An 11,020-nucleotide genomic window follows, 5' to 3' on the forward strand; every position below is an offset into this window, starting at 1 on the left:
GATCCCAATGTAATGATGGATCACCAGTCATATTTTCTGTTACTCCAAATGTCTTTGTATGAACTTAATCATGCAATGGAGTTTCTTGGCGTTGATGGTCTAAATATTGATTGAAACTACATAGTTTCGAGCTTGCACCATGATGGTTAACTTGCATACATCATTTTATTTGGACATCCCTCAGCATTAGTGCAATTGTTGGACCTCAAAGAATGTTATCCTTTTGGTAATATTTTATTTTGTTGTATTTCTTCGCCTTCCGGGATGATTATACATTGCGCTCAAGCAAGGATCCCGCGCCAACAATGGTCTAATTTTCAAGCACAAATATTGTGCTCAAATGGTCAAGAGACAGTAATGACATGCTTAAGTTGCAACAAATATTCCGTGTATAATAACGCTGATTGCTGAAAAAGAAGCTACGTAGAACATCCAATAGTAATAAAACCGGGGCTAGCTGAGGTGTAAAGACAGAAACAAGAGTGCCACGAATAAATATTTGAGATTTAGTAGAGTATAAAATGTAGGAATTATACATCGTTCTATTTGAAATGTCGTAAGCGCATACGGAATGAAGAACTTTTATTAGAAACGTAACTACTGGGCGATCATTCTTAAAAATGAATAAGTATTCGTCAGTGTTTGCTGTACAAATCGTCAGATGAAAGTGAAGGCTAGCGTTCTTGCTAAATAATAAAATATTAAAATAAAAGAATTGAGCTCTTGGTGGTGCCTTTCTTACGGCCTAGATCACTCATTTTTCAGCGCCATTTAAAATTGTGCTCAGCATTGGGCGGATGCAATGAATCGCATCCTCTCGGCCGTCATTCAGATCATGCACCGCTATTTTATTGGTAGAAGGTTTGTTGTCTAGCCCCTTACAGCATACATATATAGGTATTGCAAAGGTTAGTTAACAAAAAGAAATGCTGCAAATCGGCGCAACACGTTGCGATTTTCACTTTTTATACTAAAGAAAGTGGTCTCAAGACCGTGAGGAACACCCAAAAGTGGACCGTCGGGCGCAAAGAAGTAGTAGTAGTAGTAGTAGTAGTAGTAGTAGTAGTAGTAGTAGTAGTAATAATAATAATAATAATAATAATAATAATAATAATAATAATAATAATAATAATAATAATAATAATAATATAAACTCATGAATCAATCAGTCAATCTCTTATTTAAGTGCCCTGGGACCGCCGTGAGGCATTTCTACTTGCACGCTGGTTAAATATATATGAACAGACTAAAGTCCGAAAAATCGTTGCATAGCATCTCCTGAAATAAAAAAAAAACACAAAGGAATCAGACACGTACAGACTAGATAGTCTACAGCATATTAAACCGTAGCTTTAGGAGCAACTTAACAGATTGGAATTCGAAAACGCTTGGTAAACTTGATGCTACGCAGCGCAGAAATAAAAATAATGAGACATTCCACTCTGTCAAGGTGGATGACTAGAGAAGCTGGTTACCACATCAAACAAAAGTGACACAGTATTTTGAACAACGGTATGAACTCATTTACCGTTATGTTTATATATATTCGCGTCGACGACGGGACCGGCACTACGGGAGACCAGAAAGAAAGTTGATACTCAAGCTCTTTGAACGCAGACATGGCCGAAGCGGTTCAAAGTGTCGTATCTGTTTTTGTTAGCTTAATATCCGATACGTACTCTATTTTGACCGAAGATATTAAACTTATGTTTGCAAGTTGAGGGAGTGCTCGAAGCCCGTTTCACCTCCGCCGCGGGTCGGCCCGGTGATGCACTATACCTCCTGGATCGACACATGGTTCTTGCGCACGCGCATAACAAAAATGTATGGAACCTTGGCCATAAACAGTTTCGGTGTAACAAAGTCACTCAACTTTCAAAAAATATCAGTAGGGGAGGAATACTGGGGTTAGAACATGTTAAAAGTGAAAACAATGTTTAGCTGCTGCTGCAGAACAGCGGTACAGTCGGAGATCGTTGTTCGAAACTCAGGTTCAGTTTGCGTTCAGTTTCGACTCACGCGATTGGCCTAGGCGACGCCGGGTCATCAGCCGCCGGACGCGGGAGACTACTCAAGCATGGGATTGCGCCGGAGGGGTTTTCCGCGTACAGGCGACAGACGGACGGATGGATGTATTGGCTAGGCATATACAGCTTCGCTGTAAGCAGCAATTATTTCGAGCTACGGCAAATTTAGTTCCACCCTCGTGCGTTAGAAACCGAAGTATGTGGCGTCCATATGAGATCCTGGTCAGGTTAACCTAAATAAATGTGTAGAACATATTCAGAATAGCTGTCTGTGTTTGCTACTGTCTCACATTGTTTAGCAACAGCAGCTACTACCGTAATGAAAGGATCTCTCAACATCTCTATATATATTTTGTCGAAAAATTGCGCGTTACCCACCGCGGTTGCTCAGTGGTTGTGGTGCTAGGCTGCTGAGCACGAGGTGGCGGGATCGAATCCCGGCCGTGGCGGCCGCATTTGGATGGGGGCGAAGTGCGATAACAGCCGTGCACTTAGATTTAGGTGCACGTTGAAGAACCCCAGGTGGTCGAAATTTTCGGAGTCCTCCACTACGGCGTGCCGCATAATCAGAAAGTGGTTTTGGCGCGTAAAATCCCATAATTTTAAAAATTGCGCATTTCATCCTGTTTCATAAGTTGTTTTGCCATCCAGCAATACGCAAAAACATCAATCCTCACCCCGCTATATTTCACCACGCATTGATTGTGCTTATAAGTTAAGCACTCGTGCAATAATTGTGTTATCTTCTTTTTAGTCGTTCATGCTCCGGACTTCACAACAGTGGTGCTTTAACTTACCACCGATATTATACCCATTAGTAAATATGTACGTTTTCACGATGCAGTAGAAAACACTGTAATAGCAGGAACGTTGTAATGAACTGTTAAACTATGGTACTAATTTACTTTGATGTTCACCTGTGTTTTATTTGGTTGTTTTTACCCACACGAACTGTACCCACTCTTCTCTATAATGCCCGTGGGCCCTGATAATAACTGATGTCAATATGTAAATTATGTAATTGGCCGCCATTGGAATATGAACCTGGCAACGTTTAACGCTAGAACATTATCTAGTGAGGCGAGTCTAGCAGTGCTATTGGAGGAATTAGAGGGCAGTAAATGGGATATAATAGGGCTCAGTGAAGCTAGGAGGCCGAAAGAAGCCTATACAGTGCTAAAAAGCGGGCACGTCCTGTGCTACCGGGGCTTAGCGGAGAGAAGAGAACTAGGAGTCGGATTCCTGATTAATAAGAATATAGCTGGTTACATACAGGAATTCTATAGCATTAACAAGAGGGTGGCAGGTCTTGTTGTGAAACTTAATAAGAGGTACAAAATGAAGATTGTACAGGTCTACGCCCCTACATCCAGTCATGATGACCAGAAAGTCGAAAGCTTCTATGAAGACATGGAATCGGCGATGGGTAGAGTGAAAACTAAATACACTATACTAATGGGCGACCTTAATACCAAGGTAGGTAAGAAAAAATCTTGCAACGACAATCTTGTGGGTATCATTAAGGAGTGTGCAATGGAAGTCGGTGGTAACTCCGTTAGGCAGGATACCAGCAAACTCTCGCAGGAGACGAAAGATCTGATCAAGAAACGCCAATGTATGAAAGCATCTAACCCTACAGCTAGAATAGAACTGGCAGAACTTTCGAAGTTAATCAGCAAGCGTAAGACAGCTGACATAAGGAAGTATAATATGGATAGAATTGAACATGCTCTCAGGAACGGAGGAAGCCTAAAAACAGTGAAGAAGAAACTAGGAATTGGCAAGAGCCAGATGTATGCGTTAAGAGACAAAGCCGGCAATATCATTACTGATATGGATGAGATCGTTCAAGTGGCTGAGGATTTCTATAGAGATTTATACAGTACCAGTGGCACCCTCGACGATAATGGAAGAGAAATTAGTCCAGAGGAATACGAAATCTCAAAGGTAACGCCGGAGGAAGTAAAGAAAGCCTTCGGAGATATGCAAAGGGGGAAGGCAGCTGGGGAGGATCAGGTAACAACAGATTTGTTGAAGGATGGTGGACAGATTGTTCTAGAGAAACTGGCCACCCTGTATACGCAATGCCTCATGACCTCGAGCATACCGGAATCTTGGAAGAACGCTAACATAATCCTAATCCATAAGAAAGGGGACGCCAAAGACTTGAAAAATTATAGACCGATCAGCTTACTGTCCGTTGCCTACAAACTATTTACTAAGGTAATCGCAAATAGAATCAGGAACACCTTAGACTTCTGTCAAGCAAAGGACTAGGCAGGATTCCGTAAAGGCTACTCAACAATATATCATATTCACACTATCAATCAGGTGATAGAGAAATGTGCGGAATATAACCAACCCTTATGTATAGCTTTCATTGATTACGAGAAAGCGTTTGATTCTGTCGAAACCTCAGCAGTCATAGAGGCATTACGGAATCAGGGTGTAGACGAGCCGTATGTAAAAATACTGAAAGATATCCATAGCGGCTCCACAGCCACCGTAGTCCTCCATAAAGCAAGCAACAAAATCCCAATAAAGAAAGGCGTCAGGCAGGGAGATACGATCTCTCCAATGCTATTCACAGCGTGTTTACAGGAGGTATTCAGAGACCTGGATTGGGAAGAATTGGGGATAAAAGTTAATGGAGAATACCTTAGTAACTTGCGACTCGCTGATGATATTGCCTTGCTTAGTAACTCAGGGGACCAATTGCAATGCATGCTCACTGACCTGGAGAGGCAAAGCAGAAGAGTGGGTCTAAAAATTAATCTGCAGAAAACTGAAGTAATGCTTAACAGTCTCGGAAGAGAACAGCAATTTACAATAGGCAGCGAGGCACTGGAATTCGTAAGGGAATACATACACTTAGGGCAGGTAGTGACGGCGGATCCGGATCATGAGACGGAAATAATCAGAAGAATAAGAATGGGCTGGGGTGCGTTTGGCAGGCATTCTGAGATCATGAACAGCAGGTTGCCATTATCTCTCAAGAGAAAAGTATATAATAGCGGCGTCTTACCAGTACTCACCTACGGGGCAGAAACCTGGAGGCTTACGAAAAGGGTTCTACTCAAATTGAGGACGACGCAACGAGCTATGGAAAGAAGAATGATAGTAGTAACGTTAAGGGATAAGAAAAGAGCAGATTGGGTGAGGGAACAAACGCGAGTTAATTACATCTTAATTGAAATCAAGAAAAAGAAATGGGCATGGGCAGGACATGTAATGAGGAGGGAAGATAACCGATGGTCATTAAGGGTTACGGAGTGGATCCCAAGTGAAGGGAAGCGTATCAGGGGGCGACAGAAAGTTAGGTGGGCGGATGAGATTAAGAAGTTTGCAGGCATGGCATGGCCACAATTAGTACATGACCGGGGTTGTTGGAGAAGCATGGGAGAGGCCTTTGCCCTGCAGTGGGCGTAACCAGGCTGATGATGATGATTTGCACTTGAAACAGATGGCAGGATTGGACGTACGCATACTTGCTTGTTGGAAAAGATTTCGGCTTCTTCTTGTGTCTATGAAACATGGTATACTTGTAAATATATCATCATCATCATCATCATCATCAGCCTAGTTACGCCCACTGCAGGGCAAAGGCCTCTCCCATACTTCTCCAACTACCCCGGTCATGTACTAATTGTGGCCATGTTGTCCCTGCAAACGTCTTAATGTCATCCGCCCACCTTACTTTCTGCCGCCCCCTGCTACGCATCCCTTCCCTTGGAATCCGGTCCGTAACCCTTAGTGACCATCGGTTATCTTCCCTCCTCATTACATGTCCGGCCCATGCCCATTTCTTTTTCTTGATTTCAACTAAGATGTCGTTTACCCGCGTTTGTTGCCTCACCCAATCTGCTCTTTTCTTATCCCTTAACGTCACACCCATCATTCTTCTTTCCATAGCTCGTTGCGTCGTCCTCAATTTCAGCAGAACCCTTTTCGTAAGCCTCCAGGTTTCTGCCCCATATGTGAGTACTGGTAACACACAGCTGTTATACACTTTCCTTTTGAGGGAAAGTGGCAACCTGCTGTTCATGATTTGAGAATGCCTACCAAACGCACCCCAGCCCATTCTTATTCTTCTGGTTATTTCAGTCTCATGATCCGGATCCGTGGTCACTACCTGCCCTAAGTAGATGTATTCCCTTACCCCTTCCAGTGCTTCGCTACCTATCGTAAACTGCTGTTCTCTTCCGAGCCTGTTAAACATTACTTTAGTTTTCTGCAGATTAATTTTCAGACCCACCATTCTGCTTTGCCTCTCCAGGTCAGTGAGCATGCATTGCAATTGGTCTCCTGAGTTACTAAGCAAGGCAATATCATCAGCGAATCGCAAGTTGCTAAGGTATTCTCCATCAACTTTTATCCCCAATTCTTCCCCCTCCAGACCTCTGAATACCTCCTGTAAGCATGCTGTGAATAGCATTGGAGATATCGTATCTCCCTGTCTGACGCCTTTCTTTATAGGGATTTTGTTGCTTTCTTTGTGGAGGACTACTGTGGCTGTGGAGACGCTATAGATATCTTCCAGTATCTTTACATATGGCTCATCTACACCCTGATTCCGTAATGCCTCCATGACTGCTGAGGTTTCGACTGAATCAAACGCTTTCTCGTAATCAATGAAAGCTATATATAAGGGTTGGTTATATTCTGCACATTTCTCTATCACTTGATTGATAGTGTGAATATGGTCTATTGTTGAGTAGCCTTTACGGAATCCTGCCTGGTCCTTTGGTTGACAGAAGTCTAAGGTGTTCCTGATTCTATTTGCGATTACCTTAGTAAATACTTTGTAGGCAACGGACAGTAAGCTGATCGGTCTGTAATTTTTCAAGTCTTTGGCGTCCCCTTTCTTATGGATTAGGATTATGTTAGCGTTCTTCCAAGATTCCGGTACGCTCGAGGTTATGAGGCATTGCGTATACAGGGTGGCCAGTTTCTCTAGAACAATCTGACCACCATCCTTCAACAAATCTGCTGTTACCTGATCCTCCCCAGCTGCCTTCCCCCTTTGCATAGCTCCTAAGGCTTTCTTTACTTCTTCTGGCGTTACCTGTGGGATTTCGAATTCCTCTAGGCTATTCTCTCTTCCACTATCGTCGTGGGTGCCACTGGTACTGTATAAATCTCTATAGAACTCCTCAGCCACTTGAACTATCTCATCCATATTAGTAACGATATTGCCGGCTTTGTCTCTTAACGCACACATCTGATTCTTGCCTATTCCTAGTTTCTTCTTCACTTTTTTTAGGCTTCCTCCGTTCCTGAGAGCCTGTTCAATTCTATCCATATTATAGTTCCTGATGTCCGCTGTCTTACGCTTGTTGATTAACTTAGAAAGTTCTGCCAGTTCTATTCTAGCTGTAGGGTTAGAGGCTTTCATACATTGGCGTTTCTTGATCAGATCTTTCGTCTCCTGCGATAGCTTACTGGTTTCCTGTCTAACGGAGTTACCACCGACTTCTATTGCGCACTCCTTAATGGTTCCCATGAGATAGTCGTTCATTGCTTCAACACTAAGGTCCTCTTCCTGAGTTAAAGCCGAATACCTGTTCTGTAGCTTGATCCGGAATTCCTCTAGTTTCCCTCTTACCGCCAACTCATTGATTGACTTCTTGTGTACGAGTTTCTTCCGTTCCCTCCTCAAGTCTAGGCTAATTCGAGTTCTTACTATCCTATGGTCACTGCAGCGTACCTTGCCGAGCACGTCTACATCTTTTATGATGCCAGGGTTCGCGCAGAGTTTGAAGTCGATTTCATTTCTAGTCTCACCATTCGGGCTCCTCCACGTCCACTTCCGGCTAACCCGCTTGCGGAAAAAGGTGTTCATTATCCGCATATTATTTTGTTCTGCAAACTCTACTAATAATTCTCCTCTGCTATTCCTAGAGCCTATGCCATATTCCCCCACTGACTTGTCTCCAGCCTGCTTCTTGCCTACCCTGGCATTGAAGTCGCCCATCAGTATAGTGTATTTTGTTTTGACTTTACCCATCGCCGATTCCACGTCTTCATAAAAGCTTTCGACTTCCTGGTCATCATGACTGCATGTAGGGGCATAGACTTGTACCACCTTCAATTTGTACCTCTTATTAAGTTTCACAACAAGACCTGCCACCCTCTCGTTAATGCTATAGAATTCCTGTATGTTACCAGCTATTTCCTTATTAATCAGGAATCCGACTCCTAGTTCTCGTCTCTCCGCTAAGCCCCGGTAACACAGTACATGCCCGCTTTTTAGCACTGTATATGCTTCTTTTGTCCTCCTAACCTCACTGAGCCCTATTATATCCCATTTACTACCCTCTAATTCCTCCAATAACACTGCTAGACTCGCCTCACTAGATAGCGTTCTAACGTTAAACGTTGCCAGGTTCAGATTCCAATGGCGGCCACATGTGAATAAATTCACTCAGCTCAGGTAATGAATTATACTTTCGTTCCTTACGCTGTTTTTCCGCGTACGGCTTATTGTCTCACGCGAGTTCATTTTCCAGCAAACTTGAAATAGAATTTTAAGCTGCTATGTGTGTGTTATATACAGAGAGCTTCATAGCGCTCTGTTCTCTCTTTTGTCCCCTCTGCTGTCCTTGCGCTGTTACTCAAATTTTAAAGCATGATTTACCAACAAGCACAATTCTGCAGCCTTCTTCAAATAGAAGCTGCTCCTAATGTCTCATACTTTCAATTGCTCAAAGGGGTTGCATGGAATACCAAACTTGAGAGCTATGCTGCAGGTGTGGCGCTGTCCATAGCTGTGCCACAACGCTCAAACGACGAAGTGTTGACATTGATAAAAGTAGGTAAAACTAATGAAGAGAAATCAAGCTTTCTGAGATCATGGTTTAATCGGAATATTCGTAATTGATATAAAAATAATAGGCGAACACAACGTATTGTAGTCATGTGATGAACGGAGGTCAGCGGCCTCAGCACCACTGTAGTTTTCAAAGTTCCTCTCAGAAACAGAAATACTTATCAGAAAGTTGTTTCAGAAACTTCTCACCAGCATCTAGAAAACAGTGCTGTTCTAGTGCGTTGTCAGTCGACCGAGTGTCGTAGTAATAAATGCCGTGCCGCTCTCACGGTCATGGTGCCGCCATTGGCATCGCAATGCTGTTGTATTTGCTTTGTCACGGCATCATCGTCGTTGTAAGGCAATTGACATTTTAATAATTAAGCACCACTAACTTAAGCATTTTCCAACGTGAACCAATTGCGCAAACTTACCGTTATCATACTGAAAAATTTGCGCCGAGACACGGAAACAGCTGAGAAAAGATGAGGTCGAGCGCTCGTCCCCGTCTTTTGTCGACTGTCCTCGTATATCAGCACAAACTTTTTCAGTGTGCGTTTCAACTAACAAGCCCAACTATCAGCTCTCCTAAGTATAATTACTGTTATTACTTTTATAGCCAATTATTTTCTACAACTCGGCACACTAATCCACAAAGCCGCTCATTACCATCTCTTCCGCGATGTTTAGTTTCATTAACGTAAAAGAAACGGGTATGTATTCAAAACAACATAAAACTTTGCTTTGCCGTGTTTTTGTACTGAGGCAGCTGTTTTACGAGGGACGCTCCGAAAGTAAGCTTCCTCATTTATTTTCAGAGGGAACCTTTCTTGCCAAGAAAAAATACACTATGGCATCATGGGCTATACACCTCGCACTATATTGCCACGTAGTCGCCACCTGCATTGATACACTTGTCGTATATAGCGTTCAATCAGTTTGAAGAAACCACTCTGGTAAAACTCGGTGACCTGCAATGCGAGGCCTGGGAGATGACCTATTCACCATACACGGTGTGTAGGCATTCATGGATGGCGGACACACTAGTCCCACGTGTCCATTCATACCGGATAACAGTATGCACTCCCATTGGCGACCACGTTGGCAGCACACGTCTGTTTGCCATCGTGATTTGTACTCAAATAACCTCGGGCACGCCGGTTTGCTGCTACTGTCTCTTCTTCGGCGCCGTTCGCATGCATCGCTTCTCCTTGGCTAACCCGTCTGGTGTCGTTGAACAAACAACGGGCATGGATTCTTATGGCGGTTGTTTGTTTCACCTGGTGTGCCATCTCCTCTTTCAAAAAAAGAAAAGAAAAGGCGAAACTTGCTTTTGGAGCGTCCCTCGTAGTTGACTTGTTGGGACATGAAGAAAGGAATGTCGTATCTCGACTGCTTTTATTTTCAACTGCCTAATTTTTTTTAAAATCAAGAGCAACACAATCCGTGCGGTTCTCTTTGTGCTCTCCAGTAGGGCGGACGCACCAGGGAAATTCAGCGCCAGCTACTTAGTCTGAAAACGCCGGTTGCAATAGACCGGGCACGGGCAAATAGAAGTTTGTGACATGGAATCGAATGTGAAGTAAACTGTGCCAGAAGGCTGCCGAACCAAACAGAAATTTGATAGCGCTAGAAACTTGTCCAAGCGAATATCAAATATTTTTTCCAGTAGATTACGAATAATGTAGTGCGTCTTTCTCGATTATTATTAAACAAGCTCCACGTTCTTGTATTCAACACTATGAGAAAGTTTCTGTCACTACACTGCACATCATAAAATATGATTCATTTAAGTGACAAAGCAAGCAGTATACATATAAAGAATAATTAAGCAGTTCGGGAACTGACTTTCGCTCGATGGGTTTGCGGTCATGTATTATCATACAAAGTGTAGATAGACGCTTGCACATCCTTGTCTGACATTTGAATATGCTTTAAGTCACCTTAATATGTTCTAGCACTTTATTTTTCTCCTTCTTTCTTCTGAAAATTCTTATCCGATATGATAAAGGAGTTTGTCGCCTAATGCTCAGAAAGTAGGGGTGTTGCGCTGGCAGACCGTGCATCAAATCATACTGCCGGATGCACTTCTTTTCTTTTCTTCTTTTTTAAAGAACGAGGTTTCATCTACTCCGTGAGAAACCGACCAACCCACCACCCACCCACCCAGGCAATATCACTAGAT

The 11,020-nt window shown here is 43.0% G+C and overlaps 1 pseudogene; it reads left to right on the top strand.

The window, feature by feature from the left end:
- The first annotated feature begins 1,619 nt into the window (after positions 1-1,619).
- On the top strand, positions 1,620-1,801 carry LOC142562617 (U2 spliceosomal RNA; annotated as a pseudogene).
- Positions 1,802-11,020: the final 9,219 nt, after the last annotated feature.

Source organism: Dermacentor variabilis, chromosome 10, assembly GCF_050947875.1.
Source record: "Dermacentor variabilis isolate Ectoservices chromosome 10, ASM5094787v1, whole genome shotgun sequence".
NCBI classification, from domain to species: domain Eukaryota; kingdom Metazoa; phylum Arthropoda; class Arachnida; order Ixodida; family Ixodidae; genus Dermacentor; species Dermacentor variabilis.